Below are 13,503 nucleotides of genomic sequence, written 5' to 3'. Positions count from 1 at the left end.
TTACATTTCAAGGATGAATGAAGGCCAGAATCTAGCAGATATCTCCAGGTCATAAAAGGCAGAGATGCTTCAAGGTCACAGTGGAAACCTAGAATCCTTTCCATCCTATCTCCAAGGAGGAAAGCGGGGGAGGGGGCAGCTGCCTCTCCTGTACGAAGTCAACAGAGGAAATCATTGTTTCTCCATTCTTCACCTGTGGAGTTACTGTCATTCACGTAGGGAATTGTTTCATTTGGCTTTCATGATATCACACTAGAGGTAAAGACTGGAGCAGGGGACACCAACGGGGTTATTTTTATGTTAATAATAATAACTAATATGTCTCTAATCCAGAACAGTTTATGCGCACATGCAGGGCAAAATTAGTGAGGAGGAAAAGTAAAAACGACAAATCCAAGAAGTGCAATTCTAGAGTTTTATTGTCAAAGTACACTCACTCTCTCACAAAACTTTAAAAAAATGACATTAAGCTGCAATATGAAATTAGTGTGGTAATTTAACAGAAAGCAGAGATATTAAATGAACAACACACATGAACTAAAATTAGACATTAGTATAAGAGAATTTTTAAATGAATTTTTAAATGAATAATCTGCAGGGGCCCGCCGGCAGAGTCAAACGGTCCTGAGGAAGGGGTGAGGATGAAGAAAAGACAGACACAAAAAAGATGGGATCGGGAGGGCTGCAGCTCGTGCCTCTTGCCAGCTGCCAGCCCCGAGTTTATTTTCCCAGCTCAATTTATACAGACACTGTTAATTTTGCTGACTAGCACCCCGCTCCACATTCCTACCCCTTGAGTAGTTCCTTCAAGGCCATTGAATGCTATCTCAGAGTAAACACCCTGCCTCTTGCAGGAGCTCTGACATTGGTGCCTATCTTTGTCTCGGCTTCTAATGGGAACTTGCGGGGAGGATTGAGTCCTTGGCTTGGTATGTGGCTTGACTGTCCTTTAACCCTTCAGGCCAGGACCAGCATCCTGATAAGTTTTTCTGGAACTTAAGGCCGCAAGCTAAATTAGTATTGCTTTGGTGCTTCAAGGTCTGGGTCAGGGAGCAAGAGAGCACATCCAGTTCACCCAGGCAGCTCCTCTGTGCCTGGGCCACAGCAGCTCATCCACATCTCCCTGGGAGCAGGGGAGCACATCAGCAGCTCACCCAGGCAGCTCCTCTGTGCCTGGGCCACAGCAGCTCATCCACATCTCCCTGGGAGCAGGGGAGCACATCAGCAGCTCACCCAGGCAGCTCCTCTGTGCCTGGGGCCACAGCTGCTCCCCACAATAATCTATTTTAAATTAGCATATTTTTCATTAATGTCCTTGTATTATTTAACTTTTAAAAATATCAATAAGGCCTTATGTCTTAGATTATCACATATATTTTCTTTTTATGAATTAAACCACAAGAAAAAAATTTGACATCAACTGAGTTAAATAGTCGGTAAATGAAGGAGTAAGTTGTAAGCTTAGGAGGGATAAAATAAACTGGAAAGGTAAAATATGATAAATTTGACAGGAAAAATTATATATATAGTAGGATAAAAATATATAATAAATGTTTTGTTACACTAAATAAATTTTATTATAAGAATGTTAAATAAAAAGAATATTAAATAATATCTATGTAAATTGATATAAAATATTTTAAGAAAGACACTTAATAAAATAAAAAATAAAGAAACTTTTGAAATGATAAGTGGAACTAGCCCTATAATATGTGAATTAAAATATTCAAACATTGACTATTGCATAAAAAGCACAAAAATGATAGAACCACATTTTTGAAACATTACAGTAAAATTAATACATTAATAGATACTGAAATATAATCAAAATATATTTTTGGAAAAAATACAATATTTTCAAACAACTCATAATATTTAAACTAGCAATTTAATTTTTAACACTCTAATAGAACAATAGATCTTAAATATTAACACTTGAGCCTGGCCAGCGTGGCTCAGCGGTTGAGCACTGACCTATGACACAGAAGATCTTTGTTCTATTCCCTGTCAGGGCATTTGCCCGGGTTGCGGGCCAATCAATCACTCTTTCATCATTGATGTTTCTCTCTCTCCCTCTCCCTTCCTCTCTGTGAAATCAATAAAAACATACTTAAAAAACAAAACAAAACAAAAACTGGAATTCTAGCTCTAGCTGGTTTGGCTCAGTGGTTAGAGCATCGGCCTGGGACTGAAGGATCTCGGGTTTGATTCTGGCCAAGGGCACAGACCTTGTTTGCAGGCTCAATTCCTGGCCCTGGTTGGGGAGGCAATTAAATGTGTCTCTCTTACATCAATGTTTCTCTCTCTCCCTTCCACTCTCTTTCTGAAAAGCAATGGCAAAAATATCTTCAGATGAGGATTAAAAAGAAACTTAAAAAAAACAAACTTGAATTCTAGTATTATATGTCCGATATTATTTAAGATTGTATGGTTTTATTGATGTTAACTTTGTGATCTAATATAAAATAGGACCACATTTTATAAATATTTTATGTGACTTTGAAAAAAACATGCATTCTCTACTTAGGATCACAGAATTTCATATCTATTGACAGATCAATTTTATTAATGTTACTCACTTTTTCCACATATATTTTCATTTCCTCTCTCATTTTCTGAGGGAGATATATTAAATTTTTCTGCTGTGTTTTTTAACTAAACTCTCCTTATAGATTAAACAGTTTTCTTCTCATATATCCCATAGCTTTGTTGTTAGGTACATAAAAGTTTGGGGGGGTTCTTTATTTGTTTGTTGTTGTTTTTCTTGTTTAGATCTCTTATTTCTCCCTTTAGTATTCTTGCCATGAATTCTCTTTTCTCTCTAGGATTGTTGTGCTTGTTTTTTTGTCAATCATATTATATAATTTTTATCCCTTTATGTTCAACATTATAATTTTCTTTTATTTTTTTTATTGTTGACACTGTTACTGATGTCCCCATTTGACCGCCCCCACCATTTGCCCACTTCCACCCAGCCCCTACATCCCCATTCTACGGCCATCATCACACTATTGTGTGTGTCCACAGGCTAGGCATGTATGTTCTTTGGGTAATCTCTTACCTTCTTTCATCCAGTTCCTCCCACCCTCCTCCCCTCTGACATCTGTCAGTCTGTTACATGTCTCTGGTTCTATTTTGTCAGTTTATTTTGTTCAGTAGATTCCACATATAAGTGAGATCTTATGATTTTGTCTTTCTCTCACTGGCTTATTTTGCTTAGCACAATAATCTCCAGGTCCATCCATGTTGTCTCAAAGCATAAGACTTCCTTTCTTTTTACAGCCCCTCAATATTCCGTTGCATAAATGTTAGCACAGCTTTTTTACCTAGTCATCTATTGATGGGCATTTGGGCTGTTTCAGATCTTGGCTATTGTAAATAATGCTGCAGTGGACATAGGGGTGCATATATATTTTCTAATTGGTGTTTCAGGATTCTTAGGATATATCCCCAGAAGTGGGATCACTGGGTCAAAAGCCAGTTCCACTTTTAATTTTTTAAGGAACCTCCACACTGTTTTCCACAGTGGCTGAGCCAGCCTGCATTCCCACCAACAGTGCATGAGGGCTCCTTTTTCTCCACAAACTTGTTGTTTGTTGATTTGTTGATGGTAGCCATTCTGGCAGGTGTGAGGTGATATCTTATTGTGGTTTTAATTTGCACCTGTCTGATGATTAGTGACACTAAACCTTCTTTCATATACCTATTGACCATCTATCTGTATGTCGGCTTTGGAGAAGTGTCTATTCACGTCCTTTGCCTAGTTTTAATTGGACTGTTTGTCTTCCTGGTGTTGAGTTGTATAAGTTTTTTATATATTTTGGAAATTAACCCCTTATCAGATGTGTCATTTGGCAAATATGTTCTCCCATACAGTAGGTTCTCTTTGTTTTGTTGATGGTTTCTATTGTTGTGCAGAAGCTTTTTAGCTTGATGTAGTCCCATTTGTTTATTTTTTGTTTGTTTCCCTTACCCTAGGATGATATGTCTGCAAGGATACTGCTACAAGAGATCCTACTGCCTATGTTTTCTTCTGGGATTTATTTTTATGGTTTCCTGACTAACATTTAAGTCTTTTATCCATTTTGAGTTTATTCTTGTGTATGGTGTAAGTTGGTGGTCTAGTTTCATTTTTTTTGCATGTACCTCCCCAATTTAAATTATATTTTTTATTGGGTCTTTACATTTCACTTTCTTGTTGTCTGTCCATTGGCATTTTACTAAACTGGTGGGTTTTTATATATTAATAGGTGAGTTTAAGCCATTTATGTGTATCAAGACTTTTGTTTGGATACACATTGGTATTTTCTGTTCAACATGCTTTTTTTCCCCCTTTATTTTTGCATTCTTGTGTCTTGTTTTATTTGCCAGGAATAAATTATTCTATTTCTCTTCTTTCTTGTATTTTGGAAGTTGTATATTTAATCTCTGTTCTCCTAATGGTTGTCCTTAAAATTTTTAACATTGCAGGAGTTAATGAGTACCTGAATTTTTGTTCATAACTAAATAAAAGTTTAACATTCATTAAATTATCCCTGCTCTCTTTTCTTTCTCCATTTGTAATACTGATACTATCTAGGGTTCATATTAAAAATATTATTACATTTTTTGTAATCAATACATTTGATTTCATTGAATTTAATTATTTTTTTATTACTTCTTTGATGCCATTTATTACTCTTGTGTTCATTTTGATATTTAATACTTTAATAAATATTTACTGGCATTTATGTTCTCCTTGTATAATTCTTTCAGACTAAGTCTCTAACTTGTAAATATTATGATAATTTGAAACTCTAAAAATGCCTTTATTTTGACCTCACATTTGAAAGGCCTGGGGGGTATGTTCTCATTACTCTTTGGTGTTCTGATATTTCACTGTAGAATGTATTTATTTTTTAACATTACTTAGAACTTCAGAGGGTTTTTTTAATTTAAGGATATATCTTATTTTAGTTTTAGACACCTCCCCTCCATGGTTTCCTTCTGATCTTTTTGTGTTCCTTCTGATCTATTTGCTTTTTGAAAGTTATGTTTGCTAGATGTTGTAATTTCAGGAACCATCTCACAGGTTCCTAACTTCCATGTTTTCTATTTTACTTTCCCATTGCTGACACTTGGAAGAATTTTTTCCTGCTCACAGTACTGTTGATTAATTTTCTCTTCAACCGTGCCATTGTGTTACTGAGCTACTTATGCTGCTGCTGCTATTGCTGTTGTTTAATTAGAACAAATAAGTATCATGAGACAAACCTGATGAAGCCATTGGAAACAGTCATGAGATCCCCATAATCTAAGTCAGGGAGGGACAAAGGAAAATTCCCTAGGGTGGCAGCAGAAAACGTTCCCAGGATAATAACTGCTATAAACCACTTTAAAAAAGTAATTTAGATGGAAGAAAACTGTGATTCTCAAAGGGAATGTTTTCAAGGGTGAGGGGAGATCCATTGTGATGGGTTGAATTGTGACACCACCCTCTCCAAACAAGATTATGTTAAAGTCTTAACCCGAAGTACCTCAGAATGTGACCTTATTTGGAAAGAGAGTTGCTGCAGGTGTAGTTAGTTAAAATGTGGACATACCAAGTAGAATGGGTGATTAATCCAATATGGCAGGTGCCATTATAAGAAGAGGAGAAGAGACAGAGAGGCAGGAGGTAGGGTGTGGGTAAGAGAATGCCATGTGAGGAGGGAGGCCGAGATTGAAATGCTGCAAGCTGCAAGCCAAGAAACCCAGCGTTGCTCAAGCCACCAGAAGCTGGGAAGAGGCAAGGAGGCCTCTCCCCTACAGGTTTCAGAGGGAGCATGGCCCTGCTGACACCTTGATTTCTAGACTCCAGACTTCCAGACTCCACACAGCACATTTCTGTTATTTTAAACCATTCAGTTTTCGATAATTTGTTATGGCAACCCTAGGAAACTAATACATCTATCAACTACGTGATTGGAACAGGCCATGTAGGCAAATTATACTAAGAAGCTGTTGGAAGTTATGTAAAAAGTTAACTAGGTACACAAAAAATTGAATACATTATTTAGAAAGCCAATTATTAGATAAACCAAGAAGAAAGTAACAAAAATCATAATTAGAGCACACTAAAATGTTTAGCTATGAATAATATTTGCAAAGGCACAATAACGTAAGTATTCAATATTAATTTAACAAAAACAATATAATCACTGTTGGATGATGGGGAATAAAAGAAAAAAGGAAAGCACTGACAATTATCTAAATCCTCACCTACTGTAACAGAAAGTCAATAATTTTGTTTAAAGATTAATGAACTAAAAGATAGCAGTGCATGCATGTTATTTGTGTATGGAAACAGGGAAATAACCAAAATTCTTCGTCAATATTCCAGATAATGTGGAGGCTAAAGATTGGTAGAAAGAGGTCATCACGGGATCCCAGTTTTTGAAGTATATTATTTATGTTGATTTAGAAAGCTACATTTATGTTACTTTGAAAAAAGTAAAATAAAAGAGAGGGGTGGGAAAAAAAGAAAAATAAAATATATAAAAACTTCCAGCACATTTAATAAAAAATAAACACATAGAGAATAAAAAAAAAAAAGATTCTTGGAAATAAAAACATGATAGTCTCTTTAGGAGAATAGAAAATGAGATAAAACCTAAAAAAATCTTCCAAAACATAGAATAGATATTTTAAAATTTTAAACTAGATAATAGGAAGTAGCTATGATTATTTCTAGATGTTCATCATAAAAATTCCAGAAGAAACATAAAACAGATAAAAGGTAGGAGAATAAAAATCTAAAGATATCACAGATGTCAAAACACACAAGACCCATTTTGAACTTTTTTTTTTTCTTTTCAAATCCATCTCCTGTAAGCCTCCACCCTCCCACACACAGCCCCATAATCTAACCTCATTGTTTTGTTTTTTAATTTCTGAACTTCTCCAAGCTCTTTTTCACTTCTGGATCTTTTCCTGTGTCCTTTGCTATGCCTGAAAATTTAACTCTGATTTAGCTTAGGTGTCAGTTTTGATGCTTCTTTTCTCTGGAAACTTTCACTGCTATGTTCTCACTTTTCTTCTGTGTAGGGGGTTCCTCTTGGCACTCCCATAACCATGTCTAACACCACTATTTGAGCATTTATTAAGCTGTCATGTTTATTCTATTTCTATATATCCCAACCTGTCACTGTAGTCCTCACAAAGGCAAACATGTTCATATTCTATGCCAATGTGGGTTCTACATATTTTGTTTTTATTAAAGAAATAAATATTCTAGCAAATTCTATAAGACACTGAGATGATAGACATAAAACAAAATGAAACACTACTTATATAATTCTGTTCTAATGTAGTCATACTTTGTTTCCAATTCCAATTCCAGATTTGAAAATATTATACATTATTTGTTTATTTTCATAGCTCTGTCCAAGGGCCCAATGTTTTGGTTGAAATTTAATATCCAATGATATGTTTGATTTTGGCATAAGATTACTATCAGCATCCTAATATTTTTAACTTCCTACATAGTTAACATCATAATCATATACTAACTACTAAAGGGTATTTTTTCCATATTATTCTTCATTTTTAAATCAGTAATTCATTTATATATATTTATATACATTTGAAAATAATACATACATTTTATTTTCTGATTTTAAGGCTATAATACACATGTGTTATTACTGAGAAAAAATATCAGATATGATATTATCACATATAGTTGGGTCATTTTAAAGTTTTATTTTTCAACTCGTAGAGTAAATTAATTATTTTAAATTTTTGTTGTAATTTATACCTAATTCATTTTTGTTAATTATTCAAATATTGTGCCAAATACCTTAAAAACACATGTAGAAACTACCATTATTATTTTTCTGTAAGCTGATGATAATTTATATATATATATATCTCCTTAAACAAAAAGATATGTAACAAAAATAGTATTTATTTTTGAACTGTCAGGCTTTTTTCAGTCCAGTAAATCAGATTTTAATTCAGATTGAGTTCTTAGAATGCCTGCTTGCCACCAGAGAATGGCACCCATTGGATTCTGCAGGCATACTGAGGGACTGATAAAATGATAAAGTGCTCTGAGGATTGCAGAAAGCATTTGTTGATGGAAATAAAAATAAAAAGATAAGCAAATAATATCCAACAATAAATCTATATTATCTCTTTATCTGTACTTAATAAATACTGTGGGATACATTAATACTATGATATTTTCCCAATTTTAAGTAAAATATATCAAATACTTTTGTAAATTATCCCTCTATAGAAAATTCTGGCTAAAACAAGCCTTTTTAAATGTTATACATTTTTAGATTACCAGGGTTTGTTACAGCTCTCTGTTACTGCCATTATTTTATCTTATGGAATTTTTTTAAAAAGCATCACAAAAATTCCAGATTCTTAAATGTGCAAGTTGACTCCTTCATATACACAGCTGTCCTTTTTCTTCTGAATGCATTTGATCTGCACCCTCTTTTGCAAATTCAGACTTTAACCTCCCCCCCTTTTATGTTTTAGTTGTCACAGACTATTCCTGTTAATGCTGAAAATTTGTGGGTGATTTTACTCGTAGGCTGGTGACCTTTTATTCTTTGTTTCAGGTAGAATAACCCCCTTGGGTATTTTCTTCAATGGAGGTCTTCTGTTGATGATTTCACCCATATGTGGGATATAAAACTGAAATTCAGACACAGGCCACAGCATGGTGGTTACCAGAAAGGAGGGGGGTGGGGGGTAGTGAAAGGTAAAGGGGGTAAAATATATAGTAAGGAAGGTGATTTAACTTTGTGTGGTGGACACACAATGCGATATACAAATGATGTATCATAGAAATGTACACTTGAAACCTATATGATTCTATTAATCAATGTCACCAAAATAAATTTAATCTAAAAATAAATAAATAAAATTTAAAACTATGATTCCTTCAAATGAACCACTGCAAAAAGAAACAGGGACTAACTCCAAATAATAAAAGCTCAAATTCTGTCAAAGAAATGAGTTTGCTACTCTATGCTTTTAAAACTTTCTTTTTAGAAGAGCCTGTGATGTGCCAAAAGCAAAATCTGAGAGCTTCTGTCAGAGGCACAGTGGTGAACCATGACTCAACTAAAGCCATGTACAAAAGGAAACTGCCCTGACACGATGCAACATTTTGAAAATGCTTGAAATGCCCAGTGCAACATTAATATAGATCAGTGAGAAATGCTGAATTATTGGAAAACTCAGTTTTCTTATTACTGTGGGATTTTAATTAAATGCCCATTAATTTCAAGATTTTGCTTAGATTATTTCTGAATTTAAAAAATATACTTTAGCCCAGCCGGGCGTGGCTCAGTGGTTGAGCGTCGACCTAGGGTCCAGGCAATCAGGATTCGATTCCCCGTCAGGGCACATGCCTGGGTTGTGGGCTAGATCCCCAGTCGGGGGCGTGCAGGAGGCAGCCAGTCAATGACCCTCTCATCACTGATGTTTCTATCTCTCTCCCCCTCTCCTTTCCTCTCTCTGAAATCAATAAAGATATATTTTAAAATAATAATAATTTATATATATATATATGTATACACACACACACACACACACACACACACACTTTAACTTAAAACCCATATCCACTTAAATAACCTGGCTGATTTATCTACAGTTGGGATAGTATTCTCATTTATCAAAGCCATTATTATTTTTTTTGTTTCCACACATTTTGCTTTCCTCAAGATCTATAATGCTATAATGTCCCAAAAAGCCCCTTAACATTTATTTATGTGTGAGCTGTGTAATTTTAGGGCTGAAAAACAAACTGCGGCCAGTTCTGCCATTTTCTCCTCTTTGGGACATTTATATATGCAACATATCAGTGGGCTACATTTAGAATTATGTTCATTATTAGACAGATTTTTAATATTATTTTGCTCTTTGGTCAGTGGTTTTTGTTAATATTGATATTAACCAGGTTCCCATCAAAACATAATTTCCTTTAACAAAAGGCAATTGGAAAATAATGAGCTGTGATTGTTTGTGTTTGTACTTTCAAGGATAATCTCTTATTCAATAAAGGTTATCTATTGATCACACACATCAGGAATGTAAATATACTGATTAATGCTACTTCCTTCCTTGCTATGAAACACAAAGCATGAGTAGCCCACAGGTTCAGACCTCACCAACCTGTGAATAAATACAAAATCATGTTTCCATATTTAAAAAGCTTATGTTTCCTCATTATTCCTGCATCTCAAACTTCTCAGCAAAACAGAAAGCTCTCTTGTTATTACTGGGAGTCTACAAAAGAGCATGGCCCTTGTTCTTATAATGCAGTATGCTCCCTTAATTGCTATTCCTCGTCTTATTTTTGCTGCTACCCCGGGTCCCCCTTCCCATTGCCCCATAAATCATCTTAAGGAACAGCCTATTTCTGCCTGCCAATGGAGTTTCTGAAGAGAAGAGTAATATCCTCGCCAGACATGCTTTTTCTAATACTCCAAAATGTCCCCTCTCTGTGATACAAGAATAATACTGGGTTCTGAGTCTGTACAATAGGCTGTAAAAATGGTTATCTTCTCAATCCTGAACTGAAAGTGTTTATATATGCCTCACACCACAGTTACTTGGGACCCAAAATTCTAGAAATTTCTCATGAAAGTTTTTCTGACTCCTTTTGGCTGTTCATCTCTTGCAAGTAACTCTCAAAAATAAAAATCAACAACAAAAACCACCAATGAATAAAAATCAACAGCAAAAGCCTCTCGTGACCTCATTACAGAAATAAAATGTCTCCATTCAAGCACGCACAGCAAAGTATTTCTCCCGCTTTCTCTCTCCACCTCACATACAAATTAAACAAACTTCCTCAGACATATACCTCTAGCACATCTATACCCACCAATGGAGTACATTACCTCTGGCATACATATTAAGTTCTGGTTAACTGTTTCCCTAACAACTGACTAAATCTGAAGCCCATTAGGGTGATTTGTCCAAAATAAGAAAGCACCCTGCCCCAAATATAAATTGTAGTATCCACTTCTAAAGACAAAAAAAAACAAAAAACCCCAAACCCAACAACTTTTAAATGACGATTGTGCCTGCCTTGTATATCAGCAATAATAGGCTACAGTATCATTATAGAGTGTCCCACTGCCAGTAAAATTCAAATGGCCTTGTGAAATTTGCAATGGTTTCATTGGCTGTTACTATACCTGGTTTAAGTCAAAAAGTCTACCAAATACATGCTTACACTTGAATTAGTAAAACATCAGTTCAAATCATGTGTTGCAAATTGTCGTTTTAGAATACAATATAACTAACAACTTGATTTTTTTTCCAGGATTGTATTAAAGAAATAAAATGACATTCATAAAATATTTGAGCATGTGTCAAAATCTATGCTAATGGCTTCACAATGTTATGAAAAATTCTGGACATAATGAATATGAGGATTTGCAGAACCTGAAATTCAGAGGTATGAGAAATTAGAAGTTGTCAGCATATACGAAGTAGGAACAATGCATACAGAGTAACCATGGAAACCAACAGAAAAACAGCATGAATGTGAACTTGTAATTGTTGCCTCTAACTCAACTGTACTATCAGCTAACTTTCTAAACCAAATATGGACTATTGTGACTACTCTGACTTTTGTGATTGTTTTTGACTTAATAAATCCCAAACTGGCTCCCTTCCTTGAAGCATCATCTGACAAGGCCTCACCTTGAAATACTGATTTCAGTTCGCCCCATAGCTCACTGATATGCTGTTTTTTTAAAGTCCTTTCTCTCTGTTTTTTCTCTTTTCAGATAGGTTCTATTTCTGTTTCAATTTTACTAGCCTTTTCTTCTACAATGTTTAATTAGTCATTAATTATATCTGGTGTATGTTTTATCTCATGCAGTATAATTATTCTTCTTTAAAAGTTCAATTTGATTGGTGTTTAAAGCTTCTATTTCTTTACTTAACATGTGCAATCATTCCTCAACTTTCTTATTTATATTTATTTATTTATTTATTTATTTATTTATTTTTAAAAAAATTTTGTTTATCTTTACCTGAAGATATTTTTCCATTGATTTTAGAGAGAGGGAGAGGGAGGGAGGGAGGGGGAGAGAGAAACATCAAGGTGAGAGAGACACATTGATCAGTTGTCTCCCTCATGGGCCTTGACCAGGGTGGGGGATCAAGACTATAATCCAGGTACATACCTTTGATTGGGAATCAAACTCGTGACCCTTTGGTTCATGGGACAACTCTCTAACCACTGAGTCACACAGGCCAGTGCTCTTCAACCTTCTTGCACATATAAAATACAATTATACAGTTTCAAAGGCCTTTTCTGCTAATGCTATTACTGTTATCAGTTTTAACTGACAAATGATTCTCCATGTGAGGATTATAAATTTTTGCTTTGTTTTTTTAGTGCCTATAACTTTACATGAGTTGTTAAATAGTACAAATTTTGCTTTGTTAGGTGCTGGATATTTTTTTATACCTATAAACATTATTAACTTTATTATGAGATATATTTAAGTTATTTGGAAACAGTATAATATTTTATTACACCCTTCAGGGCATTGTTTTCACTTTTCCCCACTACTGAGTACTGTACAGTATGCCCCACAAATAATTAAGTTTCCTACTCTGACTTCTGGAAAAAGGCACTATTTCTGGCCATGTGTGAGCTCTGGGGGTTGTTTCTTCTAGCCTTTTTTGGCAGTTCTCTACCACTTTAGGTAGTTTCCTCACAAGTGTGTCCTCATCAGTGCTTAACTCAATACTAATGTGGTATTTGCATCTCTGTAGTTCTCTCTCTGCAACTCTCTCCTCCCTGGTACTCTGCCCTTCAAACTCGAGCCATCTTGGCCTTCCCAGACGCCCACCTACTCTCTCATACTCAGGGAAACTAGCAGATCCCATCTTGTTTACTTTCTCTGTGCCAACATCTGATATGTCTCTTTAGGCAGTAACCTGAGCAATTGTAATACTCATCTCATTTGTATTCCATCTCTGAGAGGTTGTGGTTCTTTGCTGCCTATTTTCAATTTCTTAAGAACAATTGTTTCAGGTAGTTTTGTTGGTTATTTTAAATTGCTTTATACAGTGTTATAGACTGTATAAAATTCATATGTTAAAATCATAATACTCAATGTGGTGGTATTTGGATAAGGATTTCTAAGGAAATATTTAAGGTAAAATGAGGTCCTAACACTGGGGCCCTGATATGATAAGATTAATGTCTTTATAAGAAGAAACACCAGAGTGCTGACTTTCTCCCCTCCCCTCCCCTCCCCTCCCCTCCCCTCCCCTCCCCTCCCCTCCCCTCCCCTCCCCTCCCCTCCCCTCCCCTCCCCATCTCTCCTGATCTCCTTTCCCCTCCCCTGCCTTTCCCTCCTCTCCTTTCCCCACAGGTACACAGCGGAAAGGCCACATAAGGTCACAAGAAGAAGATGGCCTTCTACAAGCCAGAAAGAGAGACTTTTTTAAAAACTAAATCTGCTGACACCTTGACCTTGGACTTCT

This window comes from Miniopterus schreibersii (assembly GCF_964146895.1).
Source record: "Miniopterus schreibersii genome assembly, chromosome: 1".
In the NCBI taxonomy this organism is placed as follows: domain Eukaryota; kingdom Metazoa; phylum Chordata; class Mammalia; order Chiroptera; family Miniopteridae; genus Miniopterus; species Miniopterus schreibersii.
This window is presented reverse-complemented; position numbering follows the sequence as displayed.